We start from the raw sequence: 14,654 nt of genomic DNA on the forward strand, positions 1-14,654 counted from the left end.
TTAACATATATCTTTTTTAAATGATATTTGTATTAATCCCATTGTTTTTTGGGGTGAGATTGGTGAGAATAGCAGATCTATAAGATCACAACACATCACACCACACCGTGACACATTGTGAGCCTATACTGTAGATCTGCTATTTTCACTGTTTTCAAATATTTGTTTAAAAACGGGATTTGAAATTATCTTTTAATGTGTTTAGTTTTGTAAACCTACAGTAGCCTATAATACAGTTTCAGTTACTATTTTGTGAGCCCTTGTTTTTTTCCCCCAATCAACTAAATTGTTGATTTCAATTTTACTTTTAGTTAGATATAATAACCTCATTTGTATCCACATTACTTTAAGACTTAATTTCACTCACACACACACACACACACAGTCTACACTATATCTGCTACTATTACATGTTACCGTATGATCCGTTTTTACCAGTTTTCTTGCCCTGTAATTTTATTATTCTTTTCTTTCCTGAAAACTAATGATCAGAGTGTGTACCAGTGATGTGACAATAAATGTACACTGAGAAATGATGTTGACTATTGTGTAATAATTATCACTCATGCAGAAAACCTGGTCTAACAGAACAATCAGATGTCCTGATGTTTGTGTTGGGACAATGACGTAAAAGTGGTCAATGACATTTAATTTAATGTTTGTGTTAGGAATAGGATAAAGTTTGTGTTTACACAGACACTAAAAGATGGACATAGCCAGATAGCACCAAAATAAAACGAATATAAGAAATGTACGTAGGCTAGAAGGAAATACTTCAACGTGTCACTCCTAATCTGGGTGTATTTCACACCTAGACAAACCCATCAACAGTCATCAATCATCTCCCATCCAGTTTCTGGACTGTTTCAGCACTAAGCTATGGGCCATTTCATTAGAATTCAAAGTCTGTCCACTTTGTTAACACCATGCTATGTAAATTCAATATTCATGGAGGGGGCCCAAGGGGGGTCATCAGCCTCTTTTGTTTGAGTGTGATGGGTCGTTACTACAACAAGAACAACAACAACAGATCAACTGTAGGAATGTAACCATTTATTTGAGAGAAATAATATATACAGATGCCACTTTCAAAAAAAATTTAACAAAAAAAATATATACAACGCTTCTTCAATACTAGAAGAAAAAAAGTTGAACAAAAATATATATACACAACGCTACTTCAATACTAGCAGCAAAAAAATGTATGTAAGTGGGAAGCAACAAGGACTTTAGTGACACCTGCTGAAATAAATGTAATACAATTTTATGATGTGAACGTAACACAATGTCTAATATAAAATGTCTAATATACATAATGTGCATGGGAATAATAAATAAAATTGGAAATGCTTCTTTTGCAAGTAGTCAAACATTTCCAGCAGCAGACACAGATTCAGTCTCTTAACAGACATAAGTGACAGTACCATGCAGTGCAACAGCAGTGGAGTGTAATCTATGCATTGAGTCTGTTGTGCGTTCTTGCAAAAGAAGCATTTCCAATTTTATTTCACACACAAAAAAAAACACCACCTCAAGATCTCACACTATTTGTGGACTTGCTACAAGGTGGTTTGGTGGGACTCAATCTGAGAACCCATCATGAAAAAAATAAAATAAAAACAGCGTCCTCTTTTCCGTTGAATTCAACCGTCTGTCTCGAGAGAGACTAGGTGGGACTTGGCTTGGTGGTGATGAAGGGATGGGATAACACCAGCTCAGGTGTTATCCTCTCCTCTGGATCCAGGTGAAGCATCCGTTTCAACAGGTCCATGAAGACATCACAAGACGTTTTGTCGGCATCGTCGAAGTCGAACACCTCTTCCAGTGAACTCTCATCATCCTCATCCTCGTCTTCATCCTCTTCCAGTGAGCTCTCATCATCCTCATCCTCGTCTTCATCCTCTTCTCTTCTCTCTCCTCTCCTCTTCTCTCCCCCTACGTAATACTCCTCTGGTTTCTATATCAAAACAAAACAAAAGTTAGTTTCAGTGATTTGAATTAATATGAGCAAGGATACTTGAATATAAGAGAGGAAGTTATTACACCAAGTGTGTGTGTGTTTGTGGGGGGGGGGGGGGGGATACCTTAAATCTCCACATATTGTTCTCTGGGATGAAATAGTTGCAGGTTTTTAGTCCGGCATCCAAGAGAGATTGTGCTGGCATACCAAGCATCGAGAAGATGGATTGAAGCTGCAGAAAGAAAAAAAACAGAGGATATTCAACAATTCAGTCTTAAGTAAACTCCCAGCTCATAAGAAGAACGTGTAACTACAGTGTTTGTTCAGAGTAGAGTCTGAAAGCATTCTGTTTTAAATGTTTCATCAATAGATTACTCACCACATCGTATTCGGTGTCGCCGCTGATTAATTCCTCGTTCAGCATCACGTTAGCCATGACACAGCCCAGTGACCACATGTCAAGGGCCTCTGTGAGTGGGAGGCCCAGGAATACTTCTGGTGCTCTGTGGGTTGTAAAAGAAAATAAAGTTTTATAGCAATGCAATAACTATCTTGTCAAATGCAGTCAAACAGTAAAACACATTAATTTAACCATTGTCCAAGAGTAGAACTCACCTGTACTCCAGAATGGGCTTGATGGCCCGTCGCTTGGTCTCAGAGACAGGAACGGCCAGACCAAAGTCAATGAGTTTGAATCTGAGGGGTTGTTCTCCTTGGTTCACCAGCATGATGTTCTCCAATTTGATGTCTGCATGGATCAGACCGATTCCCTTCAGGGCCTGGAGTGTAACTGCAAGCTGCAAGACAAGAATAAAGAGCATGATTAATATGTGCACTGCAGCAAAGGAGTTGTGAAATTTAACTCAATATTGTTGTCATCACTTCTCATTTAAAACTCATACCTGCTGGACGATGGGTCTCATCTCCGTCATGGACAGACGAGAATCTCTCCCGTTCAAGAATTCCAGGATATCGACATCCAGAGACTCAAACACCAGGCATCTCAATCCGTTGTGGACAAAGCTGTCGTGAAATCTCACTATTCCACACGTGTCAGGGTCCAGGACTCTCAGCTTTTGCAACATGGCCATCTGGGAATACAAGAAGACAGATTTAGACACGGCGTCATATAACAAATGATGCACACACATTTTTTTGAAAAGTCACCAAAGCAATGCCTTACCTCATGTTCTGCCACTTGGTCGTAATTCTTGCGTTTCTTTATTATCTTGATGGCCACCATGTCACATGTACGCGTGTTGATGGCTTTGGCCACCATCCCGTAGCTCCCTTCCTCCATGAAGCTTGTGACGATGTACTGGCCTCCATCCAGCATGTCCTGCACGGCTATGCAACTCTCTGAGCTGGTGATCACTTTGGTCAGTGGCGTGGTTGCTCTAGGGTGGGGGAATTGGGGAGTTGGGGAATTAGGGACATCTGAGCAGGACACGATGGCGTGGTGTTGGGGTGCGGACGTGGTCAGGATGTCGACGCAAGCCGCCGGGGAAGGGACGATAAACTTGAACAGGCCCCGCTCGGCGGTGTAGTCAAAGATCACGGGGGAGTTGGTGTTCAAGATGTCGACGCAAGCCGCCGGGGAAGGGACGATAAACTTGAACAGGCCCCGCTCGGCGGTGTAGTCAAAGATCACGGGGGAGTTGGTGTTCAAGATGTCAATGTAGACCGCTGGCGACGGGACATCTTCAGAGATGAACACGTCCGGCTCATCTGTGTCCAACTCTGGTTCAGAGCTGGACATGTTGGAGTGTCGGATGGCTTTGTCCATGGAACCACCTAAAGAGAGAGACAGAGAATTTAGAGTCAATTGGATTATGATACAAAATAACCAATAAGTACCATGACATTCCATTGGCATCTTGGATATATCTGACATATATCTCCACTTTTTGTTTAACTATAGCTGCATAATTCCTTATCATTATATCTAAATCATTATATCTATTATCACTGCTGATTCAGGGACTACAGAGATTATGAAAGAGACATTTTGAATCCACAGTTAGTGATTAATTAGCTCAAGTATCCTCACTTTGAATCTAATAAAATGCCATAAATATCTATTAGCATTTTGACTTACAGAATATGCTATAGAGACATCTATGGTATATATTTACTATAGGTGACTCAGACCATACTAATACAAGTGTCTTTTTTCCTCATTTGGTCATTGATCCTTACCTGTACATGATGTCCTTGAAGAGCACTGGTATGGTTCAAAGCGGTGATTTTTCAGACTTCCTACTTTGAGTTTTAGTCCTTTTCTCTGCTGTTGTCTCCTGGTCATTAATGTAGGCATGGTGTGTCCGTTGAGTCCTGCTGCTTTCTCTAGATTCAGATGATCTGCTCTGAAGAGTACACTGACCCCAGTATATATGCAGTCAAGTCAGGGTACTTAGGGTCCTCTCTGACCAATCAGGTAACCCCTTTACCAAGGTGTGAGTTGTTGGTGGGGGGAGTGGGGGGGGGGTGTGGTAAAGACAGACTGACTTTCCCACTTATGTCTTTGTACCCCCAGTATTTTATGTTTCAGTACAATCACCTTATGTATTACAAATGATGGACAAACTCAGTTGAAATATATATTTATTGATTTAAAGAAAAAGCTCATTGCTCAACCAAACTTACTCCCTGTTTTTGGGTTGATCATCCAAACAGTCACAGCTGATTCCGGGGATCCTTTTATAGGCTGGTGGAGGAACCTAATTGGGACTTACCACTTGTGTGGGTGTGTATTTGTATCTTTATATTATGAATGAAGAGTTGTTTGCTAAAAACATGATTATAGTTACCTTGTGGATTATGATGTCTGTAAGGTTTGGGAAATGTTTTCTGTGTTTATTTTGGCTAGAGAGGTTGGTGAAACTATAGTCTTCAACCAGAGCTCAAGACTGTTGGATTGACCCAACAATGTGTCCAGTGTGGGAAAAGGTTCAACCACAGCCATAGTCTAAAAACACACCAGCAAATTCATACAGGAGAGAAACCCTACCAGTGTGAGAAAAGGTTCCGCGATAGCGGTGATCTAAAAAAACACCAGCAAATTCATACAGGAGAGAAGCCGTTCCACTGTGAAGTCCCACCTGTAAGGCACTTTGGGCTATGTAGTGACACAATATATCTTTCCTGTTTCCTAACATTCAGAGACAGCAGTGGCTTAAAGTAACCATAGAAATGTAATTAACATGATGACTATGCTAAAACAAAAACATATAGCTCTAAATTCTAATAGCAACCCTTAGAATGGTTGTTCAGTAACAGCGGTCTCCATGTCCCTCCATTTCTTTAGCAAATAGAAAATACATTTTCAGGTTGGGATACCAATTTTACCATTATTATTCTTATTTTTTCAGTTTAGTTTTTATTTGTTTTTAAAGTGTCGCTACTTTACATTAACATATATCTTTTTTAAATGATATTTGTATTAATCCCATTGTTTTTTGGGGTGAGATTGGTGAGAATAGCAGATCTATAAGATCACAACACATCACACCACACCGTGACACATTGTGAGCCTATACTGTAGATCTGCTATTTTCACTGTTTTCAAATATTTGTTTAAAAACGGGATTTGAAATTATCTTTTAATGTGTTTAGTTTTGTAAACCTACAGTAGCCTATAATACAGTTTCAGTTACTATTTTGTGAGCCCTTGTTTTTTTCCCCCAATCAACTAAATTGTTGATTTCAATTTTACTTTTAGTTAGATATAATAACCTCATTTGTATCCACATTACTTTAAGACTTCATTTCACTCACACACACACACACACAGTCTACACTATATCTGCTACTATTACATGTTACCGTATGATCCGTTTTTACCAGTTTTCTTGCCCTGTAAATTTATTATTCTTTTCTTTCCTGAAAACTAATGATCAGAGTGTGTACCAGTGATGTGACAATAAATGTACACTGAGAAATGATGTTGACTATTGTGTAATAATTATCACTCATGCAGAAAACCTGGTCTAACAGAACAATCAGATGTCCTGATGTTTGTGTTGGGACAATGACGTAAAAGTGGTCAATGACATTTAATTTAATGTTTGTGTTAGGAATAGGATAAAGTTTGTGTTTACACAGACACTAAAAGATGGACATAGCCAGATAGCACCAAAATAAAACGAATATAAGAAATGTACGTAGGCTAGAAGGAAATACTTCAACGTGTCACTCCTAATCTGGGTGTATTTCACACCTAGACAAACCCATCAACAGTCATCAATCATCTCCCATCCAGTTTCTGGACTGTTTCAGCACTAAGCTATGGGCCATTTCATTAGAATTCAAAGTCTGTCCACTTTGTTAACACCATGCTATGTAAATTCAATATTCATGGAGGGGGCCCAAGGGGGGTCATCAGCCTCTTTTGTTTGAGTGTGATGGGTCGTTACTACAACAAGAACAACAACAACAGATCAACTGTAGGAATGTAACCATTTATTTGAGAGAAATAATATATACAGATGCCACTTTCAAAAAAAATTGAACAAAAAAAATATATACAACGCTTCTTCAATACTAGAAGAAAAAAAGTTGAACAAAAAAATATATACACAACGCTACTTCAATACTAGCAGCAAAAAAATGTATGTAAGTGGGAAGCAACAAGGACTTTAGTGACACCTGCTGAAATAAATGTAATACAATTTTATGATGTGAACGTAACACAATGTCTAATATAAAATGTCTAATATACATAATGTGCATGGGAATAATAAATAAAATTGGAAATGCTTCTTTTGCAAGTAGTCAAACATTTCCAGCAGCAGACACAGATTCAGTCTCTTAACAGACATAAGTGACAGTACCATGCAGTGCAACAGCAGTGGAGTGTAATCTATGCATTGAGTCTGTTGTGCGTTCTTGCAAAAGAAGCATTTCCAATTTTATTTCACACACAAAAAAAAACACCACCTCAAGATCTCACACTATTTGTGGACTTGCTACAAGGTGGTTTGGTGGGACTCAATCTGAGAACCCATCATGAAAAAAATAAAATAAAAACAGCGTCCTCTTTTCCGTTGAATTCAACCGTCTGTCTCGAGAGAGACTAGGTGGGACTTGGCTTGGTGGTGATGAAGGGATGGGATAACACCAGCTCAGGTGTTATCCTCTCCTCTGGATCCAGGTGAAGCATCCGTTTCAACAGGTCCATGAAGACATCACAAGACGTTTTGTCGGCATCGTCGAAGTCGAACACCTCTTCCAGTGAACTCTCATCATCCTCATCCTCGTCTTCATCCTCTTCCAGTGAGCTCTCATCATCCTCATCCTCGTCTTCATCCTCTTCTCTTCTCTCTCCTCTCCTCTTCTCTCCCCCTACGTAATACTCCTCTGGTTTCTATATCAAAACAAAACAAAAGTTAGTTTCAGTGATTTGAATTAATATGAGCAAGGATACTTGAATATAAGAGAGGAAGTTATTACACCAAGTGTGTGTGTGTTTGTGGGGGGGGGGGGATACCTTAAATCTCCACATATTGTTCTCTGGGATGAAATAGTTGCAGGTTTTTAGTCCGGCATCCAAGAGAGATTGTGCTGGCATACCAAGCATCGAGAAGATGGATTGAAGCTGCAGAAAGAAAAAAAACAGAGGATATTCAACAATTCAGTCTTAAGTAAACTCCCAGCTCATAAGAAGAACGTGTAACTACAGTGTTTGTTCAGAGTAGAGTCTGAAAGCATTCTGTTTTAAATGTTTCATCAATAGATTACTCACCACATCGTATTCGGTGTCGCCGCTGATTAATTCCTCGTTCAGCATCACGTTAGCCATGACACAGCCCAGTGACCACATGTCAAGGGCCTCTGTGAGTGGGAGGCCCAGGAATACTTCTGGTGCTCTGTGGGTTGTAAAAGAAAATAAAGTTTTATAGCAATGCAATAACTATCTTGTCAAATGCAGTCAAACAGTAAAACACATTAATTTAAGCCATTGTCCAAGAGTAGAACTCACCTGTACTCCAGAATGGGCTTGATGGCCCGTCGCTTGGTCTCAGAGACAGGAACGGCCAGACCAAAGTCAATGAGTTTGAATCTGAGGGGTTGTTCTCCTTGGTTCACCAGCATGATGTTCTCCAATTTGATGTCTGCATGGATCAGACCGATTCCCTTCAGGGCCTGGAGTGTAACTGCAAGCTGCAAGACAAGAATAAAGAGCATGATTAATATGTGCACTGCAGCAAAGGAGTTGTGAAATTTAACTCAATATTGTTGTCATCACTTCTCATTTAAAACTCATACCTGCTGGACGATGGGTCTCATCTCCGTCATGGACAGACGAGAATCTCTCCCGTTCAAGAATTCCAGGATATCGACATCCAGAGACTCAAACACCAGGCATCTCAATCCGTTGTGGACAAAGCTGTCGTGAAATCTCACTATTCCACACGTGTCAGGGTCCAGGACTCTCAGCTTTTGCAACATGGCCATCTGGGAATACAAGAAGACAGATTTAGACACGGCGTCATATAACAAATGATGCACACAATTTTTTTTGAAAAGTCACCAAAGCAATGCCTTACCTCGTGTTCTGCCACTTGGTCGTAATTCTTGCGTTTCTTTATTATCTTGATGGCCACCATGTCACATGTACGCGTGTTGATGGCTTTGGCCACCATCCCGTAGCTCCCTTCCTCCATGAAGCTTGTGACGATGTACTGGCCTCCATCCAGCATGTCCTGCACGGCTATGCAACTCTCTGAATCCAACCCTGGACCATCAGAGTCTTGGGAGGAGGAGCTGGTGATCACTTTGGTCAGTGGCGTGGTTGCTCTAGGGTGGGGGAATTGGGGAGTTGGGGAATTAGGGACATCTGAGCAGGACACGATGGCGTGGTGTTGGGGTGCGGACGTGGTCAGGATGTCGACGCAAGCCGCCGGGGAAGGGACGATAAACTTGAACAGGCCCCGCTCGGCGGTGTAGTCAAAGATCACGGGGGAGTTGGTGTTCAAGATGTCGACGCAAGCCGCCGGGGAAGGGACGATAAACTTGAACAGGCCCCGCTCGGCGGTGTAGTCAAAGATCACGGGGGAGTTGGTGTTCAAGATGTCAATGTAGACCGCTGGCGACGGGACATCTTCAGAGATGAACACGTCCGGCTCATCTGTGTCCAACTCTGGTTCAGAGCTGGACATGTTGGAGTGTCGGATGGCTTTGTCCATGGAACCACCTAAAGAGAGAGACAGAGAATTTAGAGTCAATTGGATTATGATACAAAATAACCAATAAGTACCATGACATTCCATTGGCATCTTGGATATATCTGACATATATCTCCACTTTTTGTTTAACTATAGCTGCATAATTCCTTATCATTATATCTAAATCATTATATCTATTATCACTGCTGATTCAGGGACTACAGAGATTATGAAAGAGACATTTTGAATCCACAGTTAGTGATTAATTAGCTCAAGTATCCTCACTTTGAATCTAATAAAATGCCATAAATATCTATTAGCATTTTGACTTACAGAATATGCTATAGAGACATCTATGGTATATATTTACTATAGGTGACTCAGACCATACTAATACAAGTGTCTTTTTTCCTCATTTGGTCATTGATCCTTACCTGTACATGATGTCCTTGAAGAGCACTGGTATGGTTCAAAGCGGTGATTTTTCAGACTTCCTACTTTGAGTTTTAGTCCTTTTCTCTGCTGTTGTCTCCTGGTCATTAATGTAGGCATGGTGTGTCCGTTGAGTCCTGCTGCTTTCTCTAGATTCAGATGATCTGCTCTGAAGAGTACACTGACCCCAGTATATATGCAGTCAAGTCAGGGTACTTAGGGTCCTCTCTGACCAATCAGGTAACCCCTTTACCAAGGTGTGAGTTGTTGGTGGGGGGAGTGGGGGGGGGGGTGTGGTAAAGACAGACTGACTTTCCCACTTATGTCTTTGTACCCCCAGTATTTTATGTTTCAGTACAATCACCTTATGTATTACAAATGATGGACAAACTCAGTTGAAATATATATTTATTGATTTAAAGAAAAAGCTCATTGCTCAACCAAACTTACTCCCTGTTTTTGGGTTGATCATCCAAACAGTCACAGCTGATTCCGGGGATCCTTTTATAGGCTGGTGGAGGAACCTAATTGGGACTTACCACTTGTGTGTGTATTTGTATCTTTATATTATGAATGAAGAGTTGTTTGCTAAAAACATGATTATAGTTACCTTGTGGATTATGATGTCTGTAAGGTTTGGGAAATGTTTTCTGTGTTTATTTTGGCTAGAGAGGTTGGTGAAACTATAGTCTTCAACCAGAGCTCAAGACTGTTGGATTGACCCAACAATGTGTCCAGTGTGGGAAAAGGTTCAACCACAGCCATAGTCTAAAAACACACCAGCAAATTCATACAGGAGAGAAACCCTACCAGTGTGAGAAAAGGTTCCGCGATAGCGGTGATCTAAAAAAACACCAGCAAATTCATACAGGAGAGAAGCCGTTCCACTGTGAAGTCCCACCTGTAAGGCACTTTGGGCTATGTAGTGACACAATATATCTTTCCTGTTTCCTAACATTCAGAGACAACAGTGGCTTAAAGTAACCATAGAAATGTAATTAACATGATGACTATGCTAAAACAAAAACATATAGCTCTAAATTCTAATAGCAACCCTTAGAATGGTTGTTCAGTAACAGCGGTCTCCATGTCCCTCCATTTCTTTAGCAAATAGAAAATACATTTTCAGGTTGGGATACCAATTTTACCATTATTATTCTTATTTTTTCAGTTTAGTTTTTATTTGTTTTTAAAGTGTCGCTACTTTACATTAACATATATCTTTTTTAAATGATATTTGTATTAATCCCATTGTTTTTTGGGGTGAGATTGGTGAGAATAGCAGATCTATAAGATCACAACACATCACACCACACCGTGACACATTGTGAGCCTATACTGTAGATCTGCTATTTTCACTGTTTTCAAATATTTGTTTAAAAACGGGATTTGAAATTATCTTTTAATGTGTTTAGTTTTGTAAACCTACAGTAGCCTATAATACAGTTTCAGTTACTATTTTGTGAGCCCTTGTTTTTTTCCCCCAATCAACTAAATTGTTGATTTCAATTTTACTTTTAGTTAGATATAATAACCTCATTTGTATCCACATTACTTTAAGACTTCATTTCACTCACACACACACACACACACACAGTCTACACTATATCTGCTACTATTACATGTTACCGTATGATCCGTTTTTACCAGTTTTCTTGCCCTGTAATTTTATTATTCTTTTCTTTCCTGAAAACTAATGATCAGAGTGTGTACCAGTGATGTGACAATAAATGTACACTGAGAAATGATGTTGACTATTGTGTAATAATTATCACTCATGCAGAAAACCTGGTCTAACAGAACAATCAGATGTCCTGATGTTTGTGTTGGGACAATGACGTAAAAGTGGTCAATGACATTTAATTTAATGTTTGTGTTAGGAATAGGATAAAGTTTGTGTTTACACAGACACTAAAAGATGGACATAGCCAGATAGCACCAAAATAAAACGAATATAAGAAATGTACGTAGGCTAGAAGGAAATACTTCAACGTGTCACTCCTAATCTGGGTGTATTTCACACCTAGACAAACCCATCAACAGTCATCAATCATCTCCCATCCAGTTTCTGGACTGTTTCAGCACTAAGCTATGGGCCATTTCATTAGAATTCAAAGTCTGTCCACTTTGTTAACACCATGCTATGTAAATTCAATATTCATGGAGGGGGCCCAAGGGGGGTCATCAGCCTCTTTTGTTTGAGTGTGATGGGTCGTTACTACAACAAGAACAACAACAACAGATCAACTGTAGGAATGTAACCATTTATTTGAGAGAAATAATATATACAGATGCCACTTTCAAAAAAAATTGAACAAAAAAAATATATACAACGCTTCTTCAATACTAGAAGAAAAAAAGTTGAACAAAAATATATATACACAACGCTACTTCAATACTAGCAGCAAAAAAATGTATGTAAGTGGGAAGCAACAAGGACTTTAGTGACACCTGCTGAAATGTATGTAATACAATTTTATGATGTGAACGTAACACAATGTCTAATATAAAATGTCTAATATACATAATGTGCATGGGAATAATAAATAAAATTGGAAATGCTTCTTTTGCAAGTAGTCAAACATTTCCAGCAGCAGACACAGATTCAGTCTCTTAACAGACATAAGTGACAGTACCATGCAGTGCAACAGCAGTGGAGTGTAATCTATGCATTGAGTCTGTTGTGCGTTCTTGCAAAAGAAGCATTTCCAATTTTATTTCACACACAAAAAAAAACACCACCTCAAGATCTCACACTATTTGTGGACTTGCTACAAGGTGGTTTGGTGGGACTCAATCTGAGAACCCATCATGAAAAAAATAAAATAAAAACAGCGTCCTCTTTTCCGTTGAATTCAACCGTCTGTCTCGAGAGAGACTAGGTGGGACTTGGCTTGGTGGTGATGAAGGGATGGGATAACACCAGCTCAGGTGTTATCCTCTCCTCTGGATCCAGGTGAAGCATCCGTTTCAACAGGTCCATGAAGACATCACAAGACGTTTTGTCGGCATCGTCGAAGTCGAACACCTCTTCCAGTGAACTCTCATCATCCTCATCCTCGTCTTCATCCTCTTCCAGTGAGCTCTCATCATCCTCATCCTCGTCTTCATCCTCTTCTCTTCTCTCTCCTCTCCTCTTCTCTCCCCCTACGTAATACTCCTCTGGTTTCTATATCAAAACAAAACAAAAGTTAGTTTCAGTGATTTGAATTAATATGAGCAAGGATACTTGAATATAAGAGAGGAAGTTATTACACCAAGTGTGTGTGTGTTTGTGGGGGGGGGGGGGGGATACCTTAAATCTCCACATATTGTTCTCTGGGATGAAATAGTTGCAGGTTTTTAGTCCGGCATCCAAGAGAGATTGTGCTGGCATACCAAGCATCGAGAAGATGGATTGAAGCTGCAGAAAGAAAAAAAACAGAGGATATTCAACAATTCAGTCTTAAGTAAACTCCCAGCTCATAAGAAGAACGTGTAACTACAGTGTTTGTTCAGAGTAGAGTCTGAAAGCATTCTGTTTTAAATGTTTCATCAATAGATTACTCACCACATCGTATTCGGTGTCGCCGCTGATTAATTCCTCGTTCAGCATCACGTTAGCCATGACACAGCCCAGTGACCACATGTCAAGGGCCTCTGTGAGTGGGAGGCCCAGGAATACTTCTGGTGCTCTGTGGGTTGTAAAAGAAAATAAAGTTTTATAGCAATGCAATAACTATCTTGTCAAATGCAGTCAAACAGTAAAACACATTAATTTAAGCCATTGTCCAAGAGTAGAACTCACCTGTACTCCAGAATGGGCTTGATGGCCCGTCGCTTGGTCTCAGAGACAGGAACGGCCAGACCAATGTCAATGAGTTTGAATCTGAGGGGTTGTTCTCCTTGGTTCACCAGCATGATGTTCTCCAATTTTATGTCTGCATGGATCAGACCGATTCCCTTCAGGGCCTGGAGTGTAACTGCAAGCTGCAAGACAAGAATAAAGAGCATGATTAATATGTGCACTGCAGCAAAGGAGTTGTGAAATTTAACTCAATATTGTTGTCATCACTTCTCATTTAAAACTCATACCTGCTGGACGATGGGTCTCATCTCCGTCATGGACAGACGAGAATCTCTCCCGTTCAAGAATTCCAGGATATCGACATCCAGAGACTCAAACACCAGGCATCTCAATCCGTTGTGGACAAAGCTGTCGTGAAATCTCACTATTCCACACGTGTCAGGGTCCAGGACTCTCAGCTTTTGCAACATGGCCATCTGGGAATACAAGAAGACAGATTTAGACACGGCGTCATATAACAAATGATGCACACACATTTTTTTGAAAAGTCACCAAAGCAATGCCTTACCTCGTGTTCTGCCACTTGGTCGTAATTCTTGCGTTTCTTTATTATCTTGATGGCCACCATGTCACATGTACGCGTGTTGATGGCTTTGGCCACCATCCCGTAGCTCCCTTCCTCCATGAAGCTTGTGACGATGTACTGGCCTCCATCCAGCATGTCCTGCACGGCTATGCAACTCTCTGAATCCAACCCTGGACCATCAGAGTCTTGGGAGGAGGAGCTGGTGATCACTTTGGTCAGTGGCGTGGTTGCTCTAGGGTGGGGGAATTGGGGAATTAGGGACATCTGAGCAGGACACGATGGCGTGGTGTTGGGGTGCGGACGTGGTCAGGATGTCGACGCAAGCCGCCGGGGAAGGGACGATAAACTTGAACAGGCCCCGCTCGGCGGTGTAGTCAAAGATCACGGGGGAGTTGGTGTTAAAGATGTCAATGTAGACCGCTGGCGACGGGACATCTTCAGAGATGAACACGTCCGGCTCATCTGTGTCCAACTCTGGTTCAGAGCTGGACATGTTGGAGTGTCGGATGGCTTTGTCCATGGAACCACCTAAAGAGAGAGACAGAGAGAGACAGAGAATTTAGAGTCAATTGGATTATGATACAAAATAACCAATAAGTACCATGACATTCCATTGGCATCTTGGATATATCTGACATATATCTCCACTTTTTGTTTAACTATAGCTGCATAATTCCTTATCATTATATCTAAATCATTATATCTATTATCACTGCTGATTCA

Source organism: Electrona antarctica, assembly GCF_951216825.1.
Source record: "Electrona antarctica genome assembly, contig: SUPER_22_unloc_1, whole genome shotgun sequence".
Classification (NCBI taxonomy): Eukaryota; Metazoa; Chordata; class Actinopteri; order Myctophiformes; family Myctophidae; genus Electrona; species Electrona antarctica.